This window comes from Microtus oregoni, unplaced genomic scaffold, assembly GCF_018167655.1.
Source record: "Microtus oregoni isolate MIOR12 unplaced genomic scaffold, Mior012 000003F_ref0000135, whole genome shotgun sequence".
In the NCBI taxonomy this organism is placed as follows: domain Eukaryota; kingdom Metazoa; phylum Chordata; class Mammalia; order Rodentia; family Cricetidae; genus Microtus; species Microtus oregoni.
Window position 1 is genome coordinate 32,919,371 of NW_024543062.1, and position 25,694 is coordinate 32,945,064.

The 25,694-nt window shown below is 53.8% G+C and overlaps 1 protein-coding gene across 2 annotated transcripts in view; it reads left to right on the plus strand.

The window, feature by feature from the left end:
- Nucleotides 1-25,694, plus strand: part of Kiaa1671 (KIAA1671 ortholog) — a 139,300-nt gene that overhangs the window by 60,937 nt on the left and 52,669 nt on the right. The window lies entirely within an intron of this gene.

Sequence of the window (25,694 nt, forward strand, 5' to 3'; positions counted from 1 at the left end):
GATCTTGTGTCCATTCCTTATACCGTCTGCATGGCTAACCGGCTTCAAACATCGCCAGTTTCAGATTCCAGGGGAAAGCCTAGTTTGGGGGCCACAATTCAACTCATGCAGTAGTGGTCCAGTGGTGAGAAGAGGATAGGGATCTGGGTTGGGGAAGATAGGAAACCATGGAGAGTCTGTGAGAGCATGCATGGAGTGGCCTAGCCTGTCTACGCAGACAGGTTCCCTGGCTGGCGGAGGAATCCATGGTTCTCATCACTTCAACCTCCCACCTCAATGTAGCCTGGCCAGCTGGGATGGTAGGGTAAGGCAGGGTGGGCAGTTGTGTCTGAGAACTCTGGGATGGGCCCTTGGTTTGTCTGCCATCGTCAGTGGGTTCTGCCCATTTGCCAGGTCTGACCTTGGTTGTCTCTTTTCTATCTCCCCTCCTTCCTGTCCCTCACTGTCATCAAGGTTCCACCCCCAGGCCACCTGCTCTCTCTCAAGAGCTCTCCAGCTGGGCCCTGTTCACGTTGTCCCTGGCTGTCTTGGGGAGCCATCTGTCTTTGGGGTTCATCTCTTTCCTGTCCATGTGGCTCTCCATCATGGCTCCCTGCCATTTCATATCCCGTGTCTCTTTCTGTCTCCCCCACCCGGTCCCGTCACATCCTCGCCCCCTCACCGCCTGCCTTTCTCAACCTTCCTTTCCTCCCAACAGCCTCCAGTCCACTCTGCCCCTCAGCCAGGAGCCCAGGGGCAGCAAGATCTGTGCGCTGACCTGACCTTTAGGCAGTCCTCAGTCTGCAGGCAGCCCCGAGCCCGTCCATTAGCAGAGTGCCTTGCTTTCTGTCAGTCAGTTGTCAGGCCAGCCTTGGATTCCTGTTAGTCAGCGAATGAGCAGGGAGGGCCCTGCCTCCCACTGTTCGCTTGCTCATTCATTCATTCAGCCTGAGAGCAGGGCATGGGCTTGAACGTCCACTAGTTGGTCAGTTGGTTGGCTAGTTGGTGAGCAGGGCCCAGCTTTCCAACTGTCAGTCAGTGACCAAGCGGGGATGCCACTTCCGCTGTCTTGTTCTTTATTCATTCCCTCAGGCCTAGCCTTCCGTTATTTTGTTAATTGGTTGATGAGCCAGAGAGCCTGGGCCTGGCTTTCCTTCTGTCAGTCAGGACCCAAGTCCAGCGTTCACGGTTCTCTCTTGTCAGGGAGAGGGTCTGGCCTTCTGATATCCTGCCCATCCCTGAGGCTGCCCAGCTGGGCCTGGGCCTGCTGAGTCATGGGCCCTGGGAGCAGATGAACCTCAGGCCGCCTTCGCTCTGTGGGTCCTAGCAGCTAAGCCCACCCGCCAAGTTCAGGGTTTCCCTTTAGCTGCCGGGCCCCTCTCAGTGGGCAGTGTGTGGGGCACCAGTCAGCCAGTGGCCCAGCTTCTGCCCTGTCTCTCCCCTCATGTTTCCCTCAGATCCAGGACCTGGACCTGCCTAAGAGCTGGACTGTCCTTTGTTGAGCTCCTGCTGAGTGCCAGTCTCTGGAAGATGGCACCGAATACGGTGCTTGCTTTGAACCCAAGCTCCCACTGAGTGAGCAGTCACCTTGGGCCACTGTCTCTCTGAGCTCCCGCTTCTCGCTTGGGCAGTGGTCGCAGCCTTGCGTTGCCTCAGTGAGAACAGACTCTGTGTTCAGTTCTCTGCTTGCCTCATTAGATCCTCAAACCCTGAAACGTGGTCATGACTCTTCCCATTCCTCAGAAGGTAAAACTGAGACTCAGAGATGTGGCAGACCAGCTTTTTTGTAGCCAGCGTCTACGAGAGGTCATCTGGAGTTCTTAGCATTCTTAGTCTGCAGACTGGAAATGATGTCCCTCACCGCCCCGCCCCCACAGCCACCGATGGCTGCTCTAGAGGCTGACCTTCCCCAGCATTTTCTCTATTCTGCCCAGGCTGCCCACGGGACAGGCAAAGCCCAGGACGTGTGCCTGGGAGGCCTGGGTGCCTCCCTCAATTACAAACTATGATGCTGGCCAAGTCCTAGCTTGCTCTGGGCCTAGACTTCCCTTTCTATTACATGGGGTAACCGAGGATGCGCAGGTGTGAGCCTGTGCCCAATTCATTCCTTCCCTCCCTGGGGAAGAGGAACTACACAGGCTTGTGTGCCACAAGTGCATGCAGGAACACACACACACACGCACATGCACGCGCATGCACACACATGTCCTTATCCCTCTTCTGCATACGTACACACACTTGTAGGTACAGGCACATTCTTTTCCATACTGACAGGGGCGCACACAGGCACACTCCACAGTTGTCTGCACCATTGCACCATGCATTCATATCCGCACACACTGTCACTCCCACACTCCCTAGCATGCTCACTCACACTCTCACACGCAGAGCCCTCACTCAGCTACACACACTGTCCCCTGCACACCCCTAGCCCCTGCTCTCAGGTCTCCCTGGACCACATGAGCAGCTGTGGGGGAGGAGCAGTCTGGCCCCGCCTCCTGCTCCCCCCCCCCCCCCCCCCCCCCCCCCCCCCCCCCCCCCGGCATGAGGTGGAGGATGCTGGCACCCAGCGCTGGGGACCAGGCTGCAGCTTTACCCCAGTGGTGGTGGTGGCCGCTCACAGGACCGTCCGGCCATCTGGCTGTGAGCCCTGGCTTTTGAAAGATTTATGCCACCCTGAACTTGACTCTGGGGGTGGTGAGAGTAGTGGGGAGGGAGGAGCCACCCCCTGCGGCGGGGGGGAGCTGGAAGTGCCCAGCCAGAGGCCCCACAGCCTGCTCCGAGATGGACTATTACTACTGCCCCAGCCTGCTGAAGCTGCTGCGGTACCTGTGGGTGAGTGTGGGCGCAGGAGTCTGCCGCTCTTCTGCTCAGTCGTCTCCCTTTCTCCTGGCTAACAGCAACTGTGGGAGGAGGAGCATGGGTGGTGGACAGCTTGGGTGGGAGAGCAGGCTAGGAGGGACAGCCCGTAGTCCTGAGCTGGGACTGTAGCCTACACGGTTGATTCTCCTGGGCAAGCAGCAAAAGCAGGACAGACCTCGCGGGTCCTTCAGAAAGCATGCTTCGCTGGCGTTCCTCGGCTCTGCTGCCTTCTGTGGCTTTATTTTCCTTTCCCCGAAACTTGACAAAAGTGAAGCCCAAACCCACTCCCTCTCCATGTATACTGGAGGAAAAGTTCCCTGAGAGGGATGTGGGAGCTCGGCTAGGGTGCCCTGCGAGGGCTCTATGGAGTATTTCCAAACCTTGTTTTGACTGAGGCAGATCTGTGTGTCCTGGACAGCTTGCTTGTCTTCTCTCTCTAGCGTGCTCTCTCTTCCTTGGTGGGACTGAGGAGACACAGTGACGGTGGCTCTGTGAATAGAAAAACTTACCAGGGAATCATCACAGCGTCTGGGGCTTTCTAGAACTTTTGCTACTGAGCTCAGAATACCCATAAAGGAAAGTTTTAGGAAATGTTATTTCCCCCTCTGAGTGTTTGCAAATACTTGAGACGCTTGCCACACAGAATTTTCCAGAGCTTCTAAAACACAGCTCCAGGAAGCCTTGTCCACCTGGACCTCACCCAGCATCGTTGTCCTCTAAAGCCCAGGGAGCATCCAGAGAACAGGAAACCTTCCCAGTCCCGGGTGCCCAGGATCACTGGGAAACAAGCTCTCTCTTAATAAACAAAGGCACCACTTACTGGTTTATTTTCATTATTTTTTATTACAAAAGTAGGATATAGATGTGTTAGAAAGTTCAGAATAACCCCAGAGAGCCTGAAGAGAGGGGGACTGTTGGCGTCTGTGTTTTCTGTTTGGTTGTTTTTACACAGAGTTTCATTCTGTAGCCCAGGTTGGCCTCCAACTCTCAGCTGTCTTCCTGCCTCAGCTCCCCAAATACTGGGGTTACAGGCATGTGCCACGATGTCCTACTTAGTATATTTTGAAGTCTGTAGTTCATGGGGTCCTGACAGCTTCCTGGTGTTTGGCTGTGTCTTGGTGCCAGGACATTAATGTGACTAAGAGACAATACCCACTTCCCAGGAATGTGGGAGCAGGTGCCAGGCTCATCGGCAGACAGCGTGGTCACTTGTTCATTCAAGACACCTGACAGCACACATGCACGGGGCCCTGACTTTGGGGATGTCTGGACTGTGTTGGCATGGGGTGGAGCGTGTTACTGTGACAGACAACAGTCTTTTGGGATGTGGAGTCCAACAGAGTCCACAAGAAAGCTGAGCCCCGGAGGATCTGAGAAAGACTCGGGAGGGTGTGTTCTGGGCAGAAGGAACAGTGTGTATTAAGACCAGGGTCGGTAGACACGGATGTTCGAGAATGCATGGCAAGTTCCCCAGCAGGGGCAGGCATTCACTCAGTCTGGCCTGTGCGAGACAGACAGACAGACAGACAGACAGACAGAGTCTCAGCCCCTCACTAGGCTGTGCACATTGTGACCTCTGCTTTTCTCCTGAACCAGAAGGCGGTGGGATAAGGCAGTTTAGGTCTTTTCTAGGTGTGGCATGGTGAGGCTGTACTCACTGGCTTCCTGTGGGTGACGGGGCCTTACTGCTAGCTCCTGGCCGTGAAAATCAGCCTATGGTGTCTTTGTTCTGCCAAGTTACTAGACTCGGGCATGGCCCAGGTGTCTGAGACCATGGCTTAGGATCAGCCCTCCACCTGGAGAGGGCTGGACACTCTTACTGTGGCCTCTGTGGGAAATATCGGAATGGGAGCCTCACAGGCTGCTCCAGCTGTGGCTGTGGCTTCCTCATCTGCAGAGCGGGGACACACACCACCTTCCACTTCCTCATCACTATTCCCCCAGGTCACTCAGTGACTACTGGGGCTTCTGTTTTTTAGGAAGCCACTGTTGAGTTCAAAGTGGCTGTCAATCTAGACTGCATGGGGGAGCTAAGGCGGTGTGGGGTGCTCCTCCTGCCTTCCATTGGGGCTCCACATGGCTGTTGTCAGCCAGGGCCCTTTGACATCTCCCCATTTCTATATCCTAATTCAGTCTTCTGGTCACCACCCTCCCCTCTCCTGCCTCTGTATTTGACTGTTTTTTTTCTTTTTTAGATTGCACCTGTTAGTGAGGTCATGCAATATGTAGTCTAGTCAAGTGTCAGCCACATTCAACCATAATGTCCTAAGTGCCGAAGGGTGTGTAGTATTCTGTTGTGCACGTGTGCATGTATGTACAGTGAAGCCTGGTATCCTTGCTGTGTTTGCTTGGATTGCATCCCGTCTCATCTGGCCTGTCATGGATCCGTCTAGAGCGTGGATGTCATGTGCATTCCCAGAGCGGGGATTGCTGCTCTGCTCTGTTCTCCGTGTTGTTCTGGAGCAGTCTGTGTTCTGGAGCATGTCTGTGTTCTGGAGCAGTCTGTGTTCTGGAGCATGTCTGTGTTCTGGAGCACATCTGTGTTCTGGAGCAGTCTGTGTTCTGGAGCATGTCTGTGTTCACAGAAGAGACATCAGAGGAAGCTCCAGGGTGCCCTTCTTCTGAGTCCCTGGAAGCCCACAGAGTACCAGAAGTTAGGGACTGCAGGGCTGGCTCAGTGTTTCAGAACACTTGCTGCTCTCACAGAAGGTCCGCATGGCCACTCACTACTATCTGTAAGTCCAGTTCTAGAGGATCCAGCACCCTCTTCTGGCCTCCTAGGACACTGCACACATGTGGTGCACAGACACACATGCAGGCAAACCACTAATACACATAAAATAAATCAAGTAAGAATGAGGTCTTGGAAGACAGCTCAGCTGGCTTGTCTAGCATGTAGGTAGCCCTGGATTCCATCCCCAGCACTACTCAAACCAGGCGTGGTGACATACTCCAGTGATCTCAGCACTCAGAAGGTAAGACAGGAGGATTAGGACTTTAAGGTCATTCTTGGGTACATAGCAAGTTAGAGACCTGCCTGGGCTACGTGGCACAACTCTTCTCTAGCAGCAACAGACAGAAAGCAGGGAATCTGCATAAACTCATTGCCGGTAAACCCCAGACTGAATTCTGAACTCTGAGAGGCCAATCTTGCCCTCTTGGGTATGCTTGATAGTCTGTCTAGAGATATTTTTGGTTCTCTTTACTGGGGTGGGAACTGGTGCTGCTGGTATGCCGTGGAGAGAGGCAAAGGGTGCTTTCTGATGCCAAAGGAGGTGGGGTGGCCTCCGCAGCTCCCTTAGCACCGCCAAGAGCAGTCGTGGCCAACAAATCCAAGGAGATGGGGAGGAAAATGGGGAAGACAGATGGGCAGCTGAGGGGAGGACCATTGGGGAGGACAGGTGGGCAGCTGAGGGGAGGGTCACAGGGAGGACTGATGGACAGCTGAGGGGAGGACCACAGGGGAGGACAGGTGGGCAGCTGAGGGGAGGGTCACAGGGAGGACTGATGGACAGCTGAGGGGAGGACCACAGGGGAGGATGAATGGGCAGTGTGGGAGAGGACAAATGGGCAGCTGAGGGGAGGGCCACAGGGAGGACTGATGGACAGCTGAGGGGAGGACCACAGGGAGGATGAATGGGCAGTGTGAGAGAGGACAGATGGGCAACTGAGGGGAGGACCACGGGGAGGACTGATGGGCAGCTGAGGGGGAGCACCACAGGGGAGGATGAATGGGTAGCTGAGGGGGAGGACTGATGGGCAGCTGCTGAGGGGAGGACCGTAGGAAGGGCTGCTCCATTCAAAAGGTCTGTTTCCCCATGACCTCTGTCTTTCTAGTAGGATCCATCTCAGAACCCAGTCTGTACTATCTTATGTGGAATCCGAAACAGGGCCTCACAATTGCCCACCAACTGGGTCAGTCTTGGTTCCTCACACTTGTGTGTGTTCACTGACATGGGGTAGGGGTCAGGGTGGCTGCTTGTGTCTTTAAAATGCTTCTCAGGTTGATCTGGAGCATGGGCCTGTCATCCCTGCCTCTCAGAAGGCTGAGGCAGGAGAATCAAAAGTTCAAGGCCCTCTGGGGTCACACAGTGAGTTCAAGGCCAGCCTTGGAGTCTTGGTTTCTATAAGAAAGGATGGGAAGAGAGTTGGGGTTTAGCTCAGGGAAGCGCTCCTGCCCAGCATCCATGAGGCCCATGTTCGTCCTCGGTTCTGCAAACGGCCCAGCCCGTAAGTGTAGTGTCCAGTGGCTGTGCTCCTTCCTGCCATTGGCCTTGATTAATTGGCCAGCCCCTCCTGCTTGGGCAGTAGTTTGTTCTCAGATGTGCCCGGTGCCCGCTAGCCTCAGCCTGGGTCTCCTGAGTTATTCTCAGTGTTACTCAGTCCTTCTTAGGCCTGGGTCAAGCAAGGGTGGCTGCAGCAGGCCTCTGCAAAGGGGCCACTTGCGGGCTGTCGGGCTGTCAGTAGCTTCCTGTCTACAGCCTGGTCTTGCACACAACTCTGGGGGTGGGTGAGTCCCCACCCCCACTTCTGGGCCTGCCCTGCATCATCTGGGAAGTGGGAGGAGATTGAGTTTCTGTTATGTGTCATTAGTAACCCGAGCTGGTGGCTTCCTCTGCTGGGGCTGTTTGGAGTCACTTAATCTTGTTGATGAGATAAGCAAAGCAGACAGACCCCCCTAGGGCCCATGGGCCTGCCACTGGGCATCCAGCTGGAAGCTGCACCATTGCCATTTTATTAAGCCCTTACAAAGCTGCCTGGCATGAACCACGTGGGTCTTGTGGGCAGCTCATCCCGTAGTCACGCTAACCCCGAGTAGATCTCAGCACTGCCTCTATTTCTCAGTGGGGAAACAGAAGCCTGTGAGGTTTGGTGTCTTATTCAAGCTCCTCCCACTCCCCACCAGCTGGGGCATGTCAGAGATACTGAAGCCAGGTACCCCTTGTCCAGTTTTAACTGCTGGGTCTGAATGGGAACACTGAGGCCACCAGGGTTGAGGTGACTTGCCTGCCATCCACTGGCAAACCCACATAGGGCTTTGGGAGGAGGAAGCCTTGCCTGCAGTGTGCTCTAGTGCTTGCTGGCAGGGTGACTTAGACGGGTCACACAACTTGATTCAGCAAATGTTGGGCTGGTCCGGATAAGGGGTTGGCTTTATTTAGGGATCAGCTGTGTCCAGGTGTGCTTTGGAAGAACTGAGCTCATCCTCATCTCCTACCCCTGTGCTGAGGCCGGGGGATGGCCCTTAGTTACTCTTTCAGCTTTCTTAAAGTCAGGAAATTGCAGGTTGCTTCAGGGTAGGAGCCCTGACAATAGGAACACAGCATAAGGCAGGGAGACTGTGACAGCCAGTGGCACCGGGCTGTGTGTAGCCCGGGGGCTCGCTGTCTGTGGGGGACTGGATCCCAGCTCCCTGGGGGCTCGCTGTCTGTGGGGGACTGGAGCCGAGTTGCCTGGGGGCTCGCTGTCTGTGGGGGACTGGAGCCGAGCTGCCTAGTTCCCACTGTGGTGGCTGTGCTTCCTCCATCACATTCCACTCCACCAGCAGAGCTTGTTTTTGATGGAAAAAATGTCTAAATACGGCTGGCTTGGCTGTCCGCCGCCTCCCAGGCACTCTTGCAGAGTGTTTGCTTAGCTGTACCCTCTGCGGCCTATGGGCTCTCCCTGGTGACATTGGTAATAACAGCCATGAAAGGGCATGCAAAACTGTCCTGTCCCAGGGCCTCCACATGTGCCTCAGTGCTCACAGCAACCCGAAAGGTGTCCATATTGTTAGTTTTATTACAAGTGGGGAAACTGAGGCCATGGGAGGTCCAGTAGCTGGGATTTGAGCCGGGGAGGTGTAAAGATGACTGTTTGGTAGCTGTGTTCTTCCACCACGCAGGAAGGTCTGCGGCAGGTCACCTCCAGCGTGACTCACGGTACACAGTGGGCACAGTGGGCGCTGTCCGAGGCTGCTGGCTGCTGGCCACGAGCTTGAGCTATAGGTGGACAGGGGCTGCTTGGCTCTTGCTGCCCACTGCGGAAGCTGTTGCTGCTTCTGCCGTGGCTCTGGTTGTGGTCTGGGTCTCATATTCGGTCCCACTAGCTCCCACTGAGGCCCTAGTTTGGTTTTGCTCACTGATGTCTGTGGCTGAAATGGAAGAGTTGTCTGTTTCCAGCTGTAGACTTGAGCTGACGTTTAGTCCATGGGACATGAGTCACTGGAGTTACAGACAGACTAGAGCTGTGGGAGCCTGCTAGGGGTTCACAGCTGGGTCTTGGGTTTCTGTTCCTGGTGGGTTCTCTTCCTTCTGGAGCACAGGGCCTTGGCTAACCTCTTTAGTTTGGAAACCCAGTTTCGCCATCTGTAGATGGGAATAACGTAGCAGCTTCCTCTTGGAGCACCCTAAGGAGCTAGCGAGGTGGCATTAACAAGGCCCTCTACCTAGTCAGTGCTGGGGAAATGCTAGCAGTGCATGCTGGCACAAGGCAGTGACGGTGCTGTCGTCATTCCTGGAGGCCACCCTGTACTGTGTGTGTGGGCTCTGTCAGTGAGCAAGACCCAGAACTCGAGGTAGTGTGTCAGGAGCTGGCGTGTGCTGTGGAAAGGAAGGCAGAAGGCGGGAAACACAGCAGGGACTGACGGAGCTCTGTCTGGGAGACCTCCTGAGAGGGTATGAGGGGAAGAAGACAGGGCCAGGCTGGGAGGAAAGGAAGCTGCACAAAGGGCCTGAGATCAGACCTGTTTAAAAAAAAAAAAGACTAAGACAGAGTGAGTGAGGGGAGAGAGTCAGGAGAAGAGAGCCTGGGAATGAGGTCACTCTGAGGACGTCGCCTTGAACTATGAGGTCACCAGAGCCTCAGGGGAGAACACTTTGAACTGGACGGTCAGTCCAGTTTGGGCTTTCAGGAATCTCTGGATGCCATGCAAGGGGGAGGCACGAGGAGCCGCTTGTGTTTCCCCAGGCTTTAAGTAAAAGCCATGGGCCCTGTTCTGAGGCTCTCCACCCCTTACGTCCTTCCCACTGTGTGCAGTTCTAGGGAGAGGTACCCAGAATTCTTCAATGAGGGCAGATCTGCCAGCTGCTGTAGTCTGGGTTGGATCCCTCCTGGATCTCCATGGCAGTCTCTCATCCATTTTGCTCGAATGATTGGCTCGGCCCCCAGTGTATCCCCAGCTGTACCCCTAGCCCACGTCCCAGACTTTGCCTCAACCATGATGTGACCCCTCTCCTGTCTGTTGTCCTCAGCATGTCACAGAGTCCTTACCTTATAGAAAGATGGAAACGGACCCTGGGATGCTGGTGGCCCCTAAGCCTGAAGAGCCACTTCCTGGCCCTCAGAGGGACACAGTGCTAATGTGCCACGGGAGCTCTGCTCTCACGTGAAGTCTCCCGGCCACGGCCCCGACATGTCAGTCTTATGGTCCTCCAAGTTGCTTATGTGGACAGAATACTTCTGGGAAGCTGGAGAGGGATACAGTTGCTGTGTGACCCTTAGCAATTGCTTGCCCTCTCTGAGTCTGAAGGATTGGACTAAATTCTCCTCAAAGCCTCTTTCTGTGCACGCAGGAAGTTCCAGAGCTCCAGTAAACAAGGAGGGGAGGCACAGTGTCCTGGGTTCAAGTTCATGTCTCCCTCCTTCTCACAGTCCTGCTAAGTGGCTCTGTGTCTTTCAGCCTGCAGATGAGAAATTTCCTCTCACCATAGAGATCAGCAGAGGGTAGAGCTGGCACACAGTAGGTGCTCAACAAACCAGAGCCGCTGCTGTCTCTCCATCCCCTAGGCTTCATGTTTAAATCCACGTGGCTGGAGTCTCTACCCGCTGCTCCTTTGGCTGAGCGATTCCCAGGTTGGTCAGTAGAGGGTGCCCTGGGCCTGACAAGCTGCTGCCTGTAAGCAAGCCTTGGCTGAGCTTTTCACAGGCTATGCTTGGCTCTCAGTGGATCACGCTTGAGCGCCCCGCCCCATAGGCCTGCTCTCCAGATGAGGAGCAATGCAGGAGTGTTCACAGGCAACATCAGCGTTCAAACTGAGTCTTCTAGTGTCAGGACAGGTGAGAAGTTGCCTTTGAGGCTGGGAATGTGGCTCAGGTGGAGTGTTTGCTTAGCATGTAGGAAGCCTGGGGATCCAATCCCACTGCATAAACCAGGTGTGATGGGGGTGGTGGAGGCAGAAGGATCAGAAGTTCAAGGTCATTGTGGCTATGTGGTAAGCTCCAGGCCAGCATGGGCAATCTTAGACCAGCCTCAAACAAAAACCTGCACCTATTCTGAGCATGTGCGGACCCCTCTGCTTGCTGTTAGATTCCAGCAATACTGAGTGAGAGTTGATCATAATCGCTAGAGGCAGGCCATCGAAGGGTGGCAATGGATGTGTTCTGCAAGCAGAACTTTTGTATCAGGGACATGGGGACTCTCGGGGGGCACTGGTGTCTGTGGGGTTCCAGGACATGTCGACTTTGAGGTGTGGGGTATAAGAGCTGGAGGCACTTTGAAAATGCTGGGGTGTTGAGGAGCCACACCGGTGCTGGAACAGCAAAGCTGGCTTCTGACAGCAGCAGGGGAGGCTTGTTGCAGCCGGTGGTGGCCATTCTGCCCCCTGTTTGCCCCTGAGGAGCAAAGGGGACACCTTGAGCTGTAAAGGGAGCTGCCACAGGGGTTCCGAGCTGAGAGGACCAATGATTGTCATATCCAGAAGCAGGAAGGATCTTAGCCAGGAGGAGGGTGCCCCTGCCCCATCAAGGATGCTAAGATCCTGCCCTGTCCCTATGCCAGTCCAGTCTCTGCCTTCCCTGGCCCAGCATCTCCTTTTCTGAGAGGCCATCTGTCCACCGTTTACTGGCCCAGCAGCTGGCTGACTGTGCAAGTACTGAGTGTCTTCTCTAGGCTGTGCCTGTGCTGAGTTTCCAGGCCTGGACAGGAAGGGAGAGTAATGGGGGGAGGGGCCATAGGGCATGGGGACAAAACAGTTTTTAAGGGGATATGGAGGGAGTCGTCCTTGTGATTGGTGCCTGGAGACTACAATTTAAATACGTCAGAGTAAACATTTGTCTTTCTTGGGGCAGATGTGAAGGTGTCAGAAGTTTGATTTGAGTTGTTTCTGCTCAGTGAGTTCTCTTGCAGAGGCAGATGGAGGCTTCTAGAGCTGGGGGAGATGGAGAAGGCACAGGGTCCAGGGCTGCAACTGGGGGCAGAATTGCTTCCGACAGGCTGGGTAGCAGGATCATGGTGAATTTCCAGATAGCTGGGGACACCCGTTGCCTGAGTGGACACTAGTGTGTTGTATACTCACGCCGACACGTCACACCGGACTCCATAACTACACACAACACGTGGCAGTCCAGACAGAGTAAGGACATGCTCGATGACTCCGTCGGGTAAAGGTGCTTGCTGCCAGACCCGAGTTCTGTCCCTGGAATGCACGTGGTGGGAGAAGAGACTGAGTTTGACCTCTGACCTCCACATGTGCGCAGATAGATAAATGTAGAAAAGAAACTTTAAGCAGAAACAGAAGAAATGCCCTGCAGGAAGACCTGATGCTTTCTGCCATTGTTGTCTCCTTGTGGGAGGCAGCTGCTGTGTGTTGAAGGTGGCTGTTCTACAGCCAGTGGCTTTGCTAACACAGGGCGCTGCCATCCTTGTGTGCTCTGGTGAGATGTCACCTCTGGGAAGCAATCCTCGTTCTCTAATGACTGGAAGAGTTGCTGGACTGTAGCCTGTCAGAGTCCCAGGTGAGCGTGTAGAAGCCTGGCTTAGGCTAGGCCCTGCCTGCCCCGCGAGGTTCTGAGTACTGGAAGACTCCGCCCCATGGCGGTTCTGGGACCAAACTGAAGATCAAGGTGCTGGAAAGCTTTTGTCCCTGGCTCACAGAGGCCTCCTTTCACTGTGGCCTCGCAGAACCTTCCCTGTGAGCTTCTGTGACACCTGAGTCCCCGCTTTGTGCAGCTCAGGCAGACCCTCTCACCAGGTGCAGTGGCCTGAGCACGTGACCCAGTGCTTGGGAAGTGGAGGCAGGAAGATCGGTGCGACTGGAGGCCCTGAACTACATGAGCACCCACCCCCAATCTCTAAGATACCACGTGGATTGGAGTAGTGACCATAGTGGCCTCTTTTTGGCCTAACCACTGACTTTAAGGCTTTTCCAAAATTCAGTCAGTGTTCTTTATGAGTTCTGTGAGCAAGGCATCAGCACAGGGCTTCATTTTGTCCCCCGAGCAGTCCTAGAGGGAGATACCACTATCCTCTGCCCAGAGAGGTCAGGTCACCTCCAGAAGAACACACAGCAGTCAGCAGAGGAGGGAGGTCTGACCCAGGCTGCTCAGCCTTGGAGCCTACTCTGGGCTAAGCTGAAGGTGTCTAGTTAAGCCTTTGTATTCTGTTAAATTCATCAACATTTCCTCAAGACTTTTCCCTGTTCTCACCCTGTGGAAGGCATAGACTGGGAGGGACCCAGATGAGGGAAAGAGGGCCAGCCCTCAGTGCTGCCCTGGCTTGCGAGGCCCAGGGGCTGTTGGGCAGTCTGGCCATCTTCCCAGAGGGGCCTGCTGGGGCCGCCCTCTCTCTCCTTCCGCCTGCCTAGGCTTGCGTGAGCTGCCAGGTCCAGTGAAAGTGGCTTTTGTCCTCTAGGACAGGTGACCTAAGGCCCCTGGAGCAGAGCAGGTACAATGTCATGTGAACCTAGGTCATCCTGTGACCCATCAGCCAACTGGGCAGCCTCGCGGTCAGAGCACCTGGAGAGGTTGGGAGGTCAATGATGCCAGGGTTCCTACATACACAGAGGTTTATAGTGTGGGAGCCCTGCAGCCTTCCACTCCTGGGCCCTCCTTGGATCTGTAGGACCCAGGGACTTGTAGGAGCTGTCTGTACTGAAATTTTGTCCTGACAAGACCCTCTAAGATGTAGCTCTAACTAATCACTGTCACACTCGTGGGATCTGCGGGTAGGAAGTGAAGCAGGACACAGTAGGTGCAGTTGTCCCTGGCTGGGTGCTCCAGTGACTGAGAGCTATGTTTCTTCTGAAAGTTTTGTCATTCGTGACTTGGGCATTTGTGCACATGGGGTGGGGCTTGGCTGTGAGAGCTGCTGTAACGGCCATATTGTTTTTTTTTTTGTTTTTTTTTTTTTAATGAGGACACAGCCACAGAGGGCCCAGGGCATCCCTTCTGCTGGTCTCTGTGGTTCCCAGTGGTCACAGGGGAGGGAACACAGACCCACTTCCTCAGCCCCTTGGGTAATGGGTATGAAGCCTACTATTCTGCTGCTCTCCCCTCAGCCTGGGAGGGTGGAAATGCTGAGGGACCAGCCTAGCTGCTGTCTGCTGCTGTGCACCTCCACATTGTTGGAGATGTGGGCGTTTCTTCCCATCCCTCCCCTGAGCTTGGCTGTCCCTGATTCTCTCATCTCCATCTCCAGATGTGATCCGGGGTACCAAGTGGCTCCTCATGGGCCCTTCATGCCTTGCCATGGTCCGGGAAGGGTGTGTGTGATCTGCTTCTTAACCACCTGTGTTGTATGACTTTAAGTAACCGAGAGGTCCTTGCTCTCCTGACAGAGGGACCAGGTGAGCATCCGGCCCCGTGGGTGAGCATCCATCTTGTGAGTGAGCACATTTCATATGGGATCCAACCCATGGGCAAGCATCCTGCCCTAGGGGCGAGCATCCAGCCCCATGGTATGGAACTCATTCACTGACTCCAGGGCCTGGCACACAGTAGGTACCCAGCGTATACTTTGGTGGAATGAACCTGTCAGAGAAGGAGCTGGTCACAATAGGCCTCTCCTGTGCACACAGTAGGCTGTGTAAGTGCTGATTGCTTGACTCATGGAAGGTTGCAGTTGAGGTAGTGACTATGCCCCAGCCCTGCGTCGTCACAGGTGTCCACCTGCAATTCGTGAAGGATCAGATCATCTTTCCATCAGTACCGGCTGCACCACAGCTTGGCGGAGGGCAGGGTATACAGAAAGTGCTTACTAACTGCTTATAGAACTGGATGGAAGAATGATGAACAGAGTAAGTGATTAGGGCTCCTTGTTCATTTCCCTCTGTTCCTGGCATGAGGGCCTGCACACAGTAGGTGCTTGTTAATACTGAGTCAATGTCAAAGTGAGATTTTTGAGGGTAGAGATGTATCTTGTTGACTTCTTTACTGTGAGGGAGCTGGGCTTGGTACACAGAGGTGCTGAATAAATGCCCATTGAGCCGAGGAAGCAACTGAGTGAGATGAATGCATTTCTGAAACTGGCCCAAATCCTGCTCTTTGTTTGTTCTTGAGTTCTCACAGTGTCAGGCATTCAGCAGGGCTTAGCTCACACGTCCTGGCCCTCCGAGAGTCTCTGTGCCTGCAGAGTGGATGGAAAAGAAAGCCGGGTGGGGTGGGGTGGGGTGGGTCCCCTCTGCCCCCTTTCCTGTTGTTCAGGTCTACACAGGTGGACAGGAAACTGTACAGGCTGCTGGGAGCAGCAGCTGGGGCACCCTGCCAGACCCCAGCACCGCCCTGCTGTGGAGCAGCGCCCCCAGGACCCTCGTTAGCTGTTCTAAATTTAGAGGAGGCTGTGCCAGCCCACATCAGCCATCAAGCCGCTGTGTCTCAGTGCTGAGGCCTGTTGAGCCTGAGGCCCATCCCGGGCTTCCTCAGAGCCAGGCTCCAAGTCTGTAGTCAGAGCATATTCGCTGACCCGAGTCCGCTTTCCCACCGTAAAAGGGCATAAAAGAGGTTCTATCTCTTCAGGGTGGGGATCCTGTTCCCCAACACTGGCTACATGTCTGGCTTTGTCAGACCCCTCCTTCTGAGGCACCACACCCAGGAGGCAGCTTCAGCAAACCTCGGCAGCCATCTTGCTGTTCATAATTAGAGGCCCACTTCCCCCAGTACAGTGTGAGGGGCAGGGTGCAGAGTGTGAGAGGGGGTTCTTGTGGGTGCTGGCCCCACATGCCAAGAGCACCTTTAGAGAATGAGGCAATGTGCCTCCACCACTTGAGGCCTGTGAGCCAGGAAGTCAAGGATCTGGCTACCCAGAGAAATGCCATGCTGCGTGCCGCGTCAGCCAGGCTTCTGGTTCCTGACTCAGTAGATGCGGTCCTTGAGTGTGATGGCTGGTGACAGTCACTGCTCTCCGTGTCTTGTCCCCTGGTAAGAAGCTCCAATCTGAGGAAGGAGAACAGGCCTGTGGTTACCTCTGCCATCACACTGAGAATCTTCAGCAAGAGGATCATGAGCTTGAAGTCAGCCTGGGCCTCCTAGTGAGACCGTCTGAGAGAAAAGATGGGTGCTGTGGGATGGCATCCATGTAGAACCGAGGTGCAGCTGCGCACATCTGCAGCCCAGCACAGGCCTGGCCAGGGTGGTGGACCCTGAGGCTTGCTGACTGTCAGTCTAGCCAATCAGTGAGAGACCCTGCCTCAGAAGAGAAGGTAGAGAGCAATAGCAGAGGGCACCTGTCAACACACACCATGCACACACATACACACGCACACACATACACACACACACCATACACACATGCACATATACACACACCATACACACATATACACACCATACATACACATCCACACACACCATACACACATCCACACACACATATACACACACCATACACACCATATACACACACCATACACACATCCACACACACCATACACACATCCACACACACCATATACACACACCATACACACATACACACACCATACACACATCCACACACACCATACACACATCCACACACCATACACACATACACACACACCATACACACATACACACACACCATACACACATACACACACCATACACACATACACACACCATACACACATCCACACACACCATACACACATCCACACACCATACACACATACACACACACCATACACACATACACACACACCATACACACACACCATACACACATACACACACACCATACACACACCCCATACACACATACACACACACCATACACACATACACACACACCATATACACACACCATACACACATACACACACCATACACACATCCACACACACCATGCACACATACACACACACCATGCACACATACACACACACCATACACACATACACACACCATACACACATACACACACCATACACACATACACACACATGAGGCACAAATAATAAAAACCCAGAGACAGATATTGGGGGTCAAGGTGAAGATCAGAAAAACAAAGCGGTCAAGCCACTAGAGAGCTCTTACCTCCATGAAATCTTCAGACTGAAAAGAGAGCGAGTTCCTGCCTCATCCCAGCTTATATTTCTCTCTAGTGCTGGGATCAGAGGCGTGCACCACCAATGCCGGGCCTCTAGTGTGGCTGCTGGGATTAAAGGTGTGTGCTACCACTACCTGGCTTGTATAACTGGCTAGTGTGGCTAGCTTTGCACTCTGATCTTCAGGCAAGCTTTATTTATTAAAACACAAATAAAATGTCACTATACACATACACACCCATACACATAATCTCCATGGCCATCTTGTTGTTCATGATTCCCTGAAGCATTTTCTGAGGGGCTTGTGGGTACCAAGCTCCAAGATGGGGTCCCTGGATGCCTCCTCACCCCCACCCCCAGGAAAGGTGAAAGGTGACAGACACATGTTCATGATCACCTGCTGGTCCCTCTTGTCAGAAGGCACTTGGCCACTGATATCGGGTATCCGTTTTTTTCTTTCTTCCTTCCTTTTTTTTCTCGTATGGCTGGGATAAAATGCCTTGGTCAGAAGCAGCTTGGGGGAGAAAGGATTTGTTTTAACTTATACTCACAGTCAGCTCATTATTGAGGGAAATAGTCAGATTTTTCCCTTGACACCGGTCCCTGCTTCCATAGTGTTCCCATTGCCTTGGGCTGGAGATGAGCTGTGTGGAGAAGAGTTAGGGAGCCTGGAGGCTGTGCAAGTCTCTGTGGTCTCCAGATCACTTCCTGTCAGGAACCTGTCTCTCTGTGGTCTCCAGATCACTTCCTGTCAGGAACCTGTCTCTCTGTGGTCTCCAGGTCACTTCCTGTCAGGAACCTGTCTCTCTGTGGTCTCCAGGTCACTTCCTGTCAGGAACCTGTCTCTCTGTGGTCTCCAGGTCACTTCCTGTCAGGAACCTGTCTCTCTGTGGTCTCCAGGTCACTTCCTATCAGAAACCTGGGTTCTCTGTGATCTCCAGGTCACTTCCTATTAGGAACCTGGGTTCTCTGTGGTCTCCAGGTCATTTCCTATCAGGAACCTGTCTCTCTGTGGTCTCCAGGTCATTTCCTATCAGAAACCTGGCTGGCTCTCTGTGGTCTCCAGGTCACTTCCTATCAGGAATCTGGCTCTCTGTGGTCTCCAGGCCATTTCCTATCAGGAACCTGTCTCTCTGTTGTCTCCAGGTCATTTCCTATCAGGAACCTGGGTTCTCTGTGGTCTCCAGGTCACTTCCTATCAGGAACCTGGCTCTCTGTGGTCTCAGGGTCATTTACTATCAGGAACCTATCTGTCTGTGGTCTCCAGGTCACTTCCTACCAGGGAGGGACATGGTTCTCTCTGGTCTTCAGGTCATTTCCTGTCAGGAAAATGGGCTTTGGGGGGCTTCCGAAGTCCTGGAAGGGAATGATATTTTAGTACACGGGGAGCAGCGTCCTGGCCTTTCTTGTGCATCCTCATCGGTGGTCCTGAGCCATCACCACTTTCAGACAGGTGCTTTCTTCACAGTGAAGACACCCCGGGCGGTCATGTGGCCAAGCAAGGTTTCTTCTGAGTGCCTGTTGCCAGGAAAAGGCCGAACATGTCATTCCAGTGTTACTGTGCGTAAAGTCAGAGGGAGACAAATTGTACTTGAAGATTTCAGTTGCCATGGCTACTGGGACATGGCGAGCCATGTTCTCAGCCTTAGGCCTTCAGCTGGCATGTCTTGGTCACAGGATGTGGCATTTAGATACCTTTTCTGATAGGGGGTTGAGAAGAGACGCTGGCCACCAGTCTCTGGGGCTTCAGTGTCGCTGACTGAAGGGTGTCCCTGTCTGTCCCTAGCACTATCCGGTGGCGCTGTGCTACCCCCACCCTTCATTTGTCTGTCTGCTCAAGTAATTTTTAAATTAAATTTGATCACTTACTGTGTGTGTGTGTCTGTGCCGTGGTGTGCATGTGGAGGTCAAGAGAGAAACTGTAGGAATTAGGGTCAGTTCTCTTGTTCTACTCTGGGGGTCCCAGGGATTGAACTCAGGTTGTCAGGCTTGGTAGCAAACACCTCTACTCTCTGAGCCATCTCGCCAGCCCTGCTACCTTTAGTGGCAAGTGTGACCCAGTCTCTGCCCTCCCCAGTTTGGCTTCTGGAGGCATAGAAAGATGGTGTGAATGAGGAGGAAACAGCAGTTCCTGCACTGGTCTGTGTGTGGAGACGGCAGAACAGGGTGGAGGGGAGGCTGCGTGGCTGGAAAGGCTTCTTAGGCAGAGAGCTGAACTTGAACCCGTGGGAATCTGGGAAGGATTTGGGCATGTAAAAGTCCTGGGGTGGGAACAACTCAGGGCAGCTGAGTAAGTGGCACCGTTCACTGCATCCAGTCGTAAGTAAGTTCACACATCTTGACTGCAAGCCAAGCCTTCCCCAGGCCTGATCAGAACTCTGCGAATCGATGGCTGTTTTCCTCCCATGCCCAGATTCATAGGTCAAAGTCCTCCTGCTGTCATTTTGTCAGAGGTTGAACATTAAGTGACCTCATGACTCTCAGCCAAACCATGAGGATGCCACCACTTCAGTAAATCACTTGGTGAGAACGTGTTGGCCAGATATGGCCTGTGAACTAAGCATGAGTTTTACATCTTTAAAAGGCTGTGGAAAGCTACATGTGACTTACAAGCCCAAAATAGTCTCCATCTGGCACTTTCCAGAGATAATCTTAAGTCCCGCATCAGTGGATCAACCTGGGCTCTTCCAGGCTCCCTATTTCCTCACAACAGCACGACCCCCAAATGGCTGCCAAGGTTCTAGCCATCATAGGAAGATTTGGTGCACCATAAGGGCTGCGTCTGGAGGGAGGCTTTTCCCCCATTGCCTGCCCGTCAGGCTGCTCAGGCGCCCCTGGACAGGACCCGGGAGCCAGAGGGTTATGGCAGATTAAAATAATTGCCAAAAAGCGTGCTTTGGGAATTCTGGGGGACTGCCAGGGTGGCCTCCTGGATGACAGTGGGAGTAAGAGCCGGCAGGGGTGGGGTGTGACAACAGATCCGATGATCCCTCCCTTCCGTTCTCACCCCAGGCTTCATTGCTTCATTCAGTCCACAAACACTGCACATCCCACCTGCTAGTATGCCCTCAGCGAGGCAGGGTGCGGCAGGTGAAGGCAGGTCCTGGGGTTGCGAAGCCTGGGGTCAAATTCTCTGATTAGGTGGGTTGGGAATCTCAGACTTGAGAGCAAGATGGTTGCGAGCCTGTGGGGAGTTGCAGTGGATAGGGGGCTGAGGGTCCCAGTAGTGGGGGAATTGACAGTTCACTTTGCCCCAAGGTATGGGGGGGTTCTGGAAGGGCTTGTATTTTGGCTGCTAGGATTCTACTAGAATGTGATAGGCTATGGCCCAGTGCGGCTTCTGGAATAGCGTGTGTGTGTGTGTGTGTGTGTGTGTGTGTGTGTGTGTGTGTTGGGAGAGGGTGGCTCAGAGGAGTGGAGCACTACAGGAACCTGGCATAAGAGAACGTCCTTAGCAGCTATGAGGAGGCAAGGCTTTCCTGCTGGCTATGAGGAGAGCAGCAAGGCCAGGGGAGACATGATAAAAGTTGGGGTTGGGTACCGGGCACCAGAGTGGCCATTACCTTCTTGTCAATTGAGCTGTGGCTACTAAGGGTGGGCAGAGCCCAGGTCTCATACTCAGATTGGCCACCAAATGAACATCCTCCAGCCTCCACTCTCTGCTTGTTTTCTCATCTGTGTGGTTCACACAAGTGTTTTTCTCACATAAGGTGAGAGGTCATTTTTATTCTCTTTACTGAGCACAAGCACACAGAGAAGGCAGGCCACTTACCCCAGGCCACGCAGCAAAGAGCTACCACCTGAGGGCCAGTGGTAGCTCTGCGAGCCAGGCAGGGCACTCGGTCTGAGGATCTCTTGAGGCAGAGCCACGTCTGTACAGATCCGGTAACCAGATAATGGGGTAGAAGAGGGTGTGCCCTGGGGTCCAGCCATTTCTCTTCGCATTGCAGCATGAGGGTCCTGTGGCTGCAGGTACCCACAAAAAGCTGGTGTGGTTTCCTCACTATTTCCTGATTCCACTGGGCACCCTCTGTCTGCCCCCTGGGGCTGTGCTGTGATTTCCTGTAACTTGGGCAGAAAACAAAAGTATGGGTTAGGGGAGAGATGCCCCACTCCCCATGGGAGCACAGTGTTCCTTCGTGAACCCCAGTCCCAGCGCCAGCCACCAGCAATGCCAGCGCCCTGCTCTGAAATGGTGGACTGTGATATCCGTTTCCCTGCAAGCCTCCCGGCCTCAGGTGTTGTGTGACAGCGAAGCAGACAGGCAGATCTGCCAGGAAGGCTGGTGAGAACGGGGCTGGTCACACCTACTGTTGAGAACGGGGCTGGTCACACCTACTGCAGTGAGCTGCTGTCACTGCTGCAGCCATGTGCGCTCCTAGTCAGTGGGTTCTGCACCCAGGGTCACCCGGCTGCATCCATCTGTCCAGTTTCTTCTAACCCCATTGCCTTCACTGTGACCCTAAGATCTTAGGGAGCTACTCTGGAGCAGCTCAGCAAAGTGTGGCAAACTCACAGCTCAGAAATCAGTGTCATCCCCAGGGGCCAGGTGTCTCCCCCAGTCCTGCCTGTGCGTCCTTCTTCACTGACTTAAAACCCAGACATCCTGTTGCGGGTGGACAGAAGGCTGGTGTGCAGCTCACAGAGGACAGGTGTTGGTGTGGCTCAGGGCGCCGGGCAGGTGGGCTGTGTTTAAAGCCCTCATCTGTGCTGGGCTCCCCAGTGAGGGAGCCTCCCCACAGCAAGGCCACACCCCAGTAATCCAGAGAGGGGAAATGCTGCTTCCCACCCGAGCCTGATGGTGCACGCCTCTGCTTGTTTCTCGAAAGCTCTCCTTTCTGGGCGATCCCCTTCCTCGCTCAAGTTAATTAACAGCGTGCCTCCGAAATGACGGCTGGAGAACGTGAATAAATCAACATGAGGAAGTGGCCACGTGCTCAGCTTGGTTATAAATAACTTGGGTGGACTTGAAGGTGGAGGCCAAGATGCTGCAGTTCCCCCTTATCAGAATTCTTTTCCTGTTGCTATGGAAACTGGCCTAGGGATGCTGGGGGCTCTGTGTGTTGGCCTAGTCTTCAGTTGTTCCTGTTTACATGGTTGGCATGGGGGAGGGTCTGTGAGGGTGCTGGGTGAGCCAGATGCAGCCCAACTGAACTCAGCAACTTGTCGGTAAACTGAGTCACGGTTTAAGGGAGGCTTCTCAGAGGAGGGGTGTCTAGACAGCACATGCTGATCTTGGACCAGGAGTGAAAGGGGTGGAAGGATGCCCCAGGCAGGGGGAACAGCATGACAGACATATGGAGGAGAAAGGGCATGGACTGTGTGGTGTGTCCCAAGATGGAGGCTTGTCCCGTGTGTCCAAGCAAGGAGGAGATGGTGGGTGAGAGGAGTCATAGGTCATCAAAGTCGGGCCACAGGCACCTGCCACATGGAGAAGTCATCCAATGCATTGTCCATGGGCCCAGGACAGCTGTGCCCATGGGCCTGTCTCTGAGATGGTGTCTAGGATCTCGGGAGGTCTTTGAACAAGATGATGAGCTGAGACTAGACTAGTGACAATCTCTTGGGAACCCCCACCTCCGGGAGGGCTTGCTATGTGTTAGGCCAAACCCTCTGGGTTTGCTTAGCCCCATCGCATTAGCCCAGGCTGGCCTCAAACTCCCCATGTAACCAAGGTTGACTCTGAAGTCCTGATCCTCTTGCCTCCACTCCCTGAGTGTTGAGGTCCAAGGCTGGTTCCCCTCTCCTCCGTTGCTGTTTTATGTGGTGCTGACTTATATTGGCAAGGATCCTCCCGAGCAAGTCACACATCCTCACAGCCTCTCCTGAGGGAACAGGGACTGAGCATAAGTGAGCTGGCCTGGAGGAGACCCTGAGTTATGGGTTAGGCCTACACAGAGCTTCATCCGAGAGGAGGGAAACTAGGTCTTCCCCGGCTTCATGCACCTTCCTTGGGTGGACCTGGGGATTCGTCTCTAGGCTGTTAGCTGGACAGGAGTGGGGGTGGGTGGGTAAGGATGGGTTGGGGGATGGGGTGGGCAGTGTGACCATTGACAGCTCCTGACTGGCTTCACAGGGAGCCAGTGACCACAGTCATGAAAAGGACTTGGGGACAGAAGGCCCTTTGGAAGGTCTAATAAGATGTGTGACTTCTGCCTTCTGCCCTGAAAGGGAAAGGCAGTGGAGGTGTGAGAACCAGAGGGGCCTGGAGTTGCGCCCCAAGTCCCACTCACCGGAGCTCTCTCTCCTCACCTCACCCACCCACTCAGCACCTTTGCTCTGAGGGTTAACTGAGGTGAGAGGTAGCTCCCAGCCCATGAACACCCTTGAGAAAGTCTTGACAGCTTTCTTATCAGCACTGTAATAGTCCACTTCCTTAGCCTGGGTGAGGAGAGATAAGTGAGACCTCCTGGATAGACAGACTGAGACAGAGCAAGTCTAGGAGGGAGAAGAGAAGGCGGCTTTAACTCTAGGAAGGGATGGATGGACATAGTGTGTGAGCCTCCCAGAGTCAAGACTGAAATATGGCCGCACTTGCTAGCCAGTTCCCATTCAGTACTGGAAGCACTCCTATTCATCCATCTGAACCCCTCCCGGATTTCCCTCCCCCTCACTGTAGCCTTTCCTCTTCCCTCAGCGCTATGCTTCTCGTTGGGCTCCGCATCTCTATTTCTGTCCCTAGTTCTGCATCAGCCCCAGGCTCTTGGGTCACGGGCACATCTGCTGTTCCTTTTGGCATTTTCTTCCATTAAACCAGGAAATCTTGAGGGTGTATGCTTGAGCCAGATTTGGGAAGGAGCGGTGCTTCCCAGGCTTGAGGTGGCCTGTGGGGGCCCCTTTTCCATGACTACTTCAGATTCAGAGAGACAGGTTGAGCTGCTCCATGTCTGCTCGATGTATGTGGAATAACTAACTGTTCAGGGAGTGTTTGTTGAATGAATGAATGAATGAATGAATGGCAATGAAAGGTCCCTTCTTGAGACCTGTGGGCTCTCTGTCCCACCTCACACTGTGGTTGGCACCCTCAGTCCCTTCTGGGTCTGCACAGCTCCCTGTTTTGCAGATTCCTTGTGCAAGGAAGGTTTGCTTTCAGGATGCCTGTGGTGTCCCCAGAGTTTCCTGGAGAGAATAGCATTTGCAGAAGCAGCCCTCTGGGGGCACGCCTGTGCTGCCCCAGATTCAGGAGTGACGCTTTTAATAGCCACGCTCCTGGAGCACGTGGTGCCACTGGAAGCCAGAGAGAGCAGCAGGCATCTGGCTCCCCACTGTCTTCTGTTTCTGTCTCTGAAGGAGGCTGGATGCTGGGGTCTGCTGTGTTCCCTGTGCCATGTGGCAGACACTGGGCTGGTCATGCCACTTCTCCTTGCCCTGCACTGTCCATCTGTGAGGTGTGACAGCGAGGCAACATGGTGGTGTGAATGATGATGTAATGACTTAACACCGCGGTGTCGCACGGTGTTGTGTTACAGTGGTACCATTACCCACTGGTGGCGTGATACATGGTACGGGACAGGGTGCTCTGGTATTTGGGCCATGGCTGGCGCTCAGGGGACAGTGATGATGGTGGCAGAGCACTCTTGGCCTGCTGTGTGTATGCAGAAACAGGTAGGGATCTGTATGCTGGTGGCTAACTCTCTGGTGAAGCATGGAGGAGGCCGGGCCGTAGATTGGAGGCAGGGACAGAAGTGAGGACACAGAGGTATCTGCTGAGACCTGCCCCCAGTGTGGCTAGCTTAGACTGCTTACATACAGGGAGCCTGAGTTTTGAGTTCTCCTCTGGCTGGTCATTGGGGTGAGCCCCTGTGTACAGCTCTGAGTCAGACAGTGTTCTAGGGATGGCATAACTGGGATCATGGGCAGAAGGCCAAGTCCATCCTCTAGAAGTAGGGGCAGGAAGAGAGTCAACCACCACATCCATGACAAGCATACGCTCGGTGGTTTCTTCTGTGAAAGAAATCAGAGAGATTCAGTTACTCGTTCAGGGGCACATGACTAAAACTAGTGGCAGTTCAAAACTTGACTTAGCTAATCCAGTGTGGTGAGGCTGGGAAACAATAGAACAAGATAAATGATATTTTATTTTATTTTTTTTTAAATTTATTTATTTATTATGTATACAATATTCTGTCTGTATGCCTGAAGGCCAGAAGAGGGCGCCAGACCTCTTTACAGATGGTTGTGAGCCACCATGTGGTTGCCGGGAATTGAACTCAGGACCTTTGGAAGAGCAGGCAATGCTCTTAACCACTGAGCCATCTCTCCAGCCCCAAGATAAATGATATTTTAAATGAGCATATTAAAAAAAAAATCAAAGCAAAATCCCATGAAGAAAGAGAATCAATACAGGAAAAGGTAAGGTCAGTGTGACGGAGCCCTCCTCCACCCTTGGATCTGGACACCCCAGCAGCCTCAACCCCCAGCCCCCAGCCCCAGCCCCCAGCCCCCAGCCCATCCACCTCTCTTGGTTGAGCACCCGACTTCTTGTTCCTACTTGAACACTTTGTGACAGCCGGGCGGTGGTGGCACACATCTTTGATCCCAGCACTCAGGAGGCAGAGGCAGGTGGATCTCTGTGAGTTCAAGGCCAGCTTGGTCTACAGAGCAAGTTCCAGGACAGCCAGGGAGGACTCATTT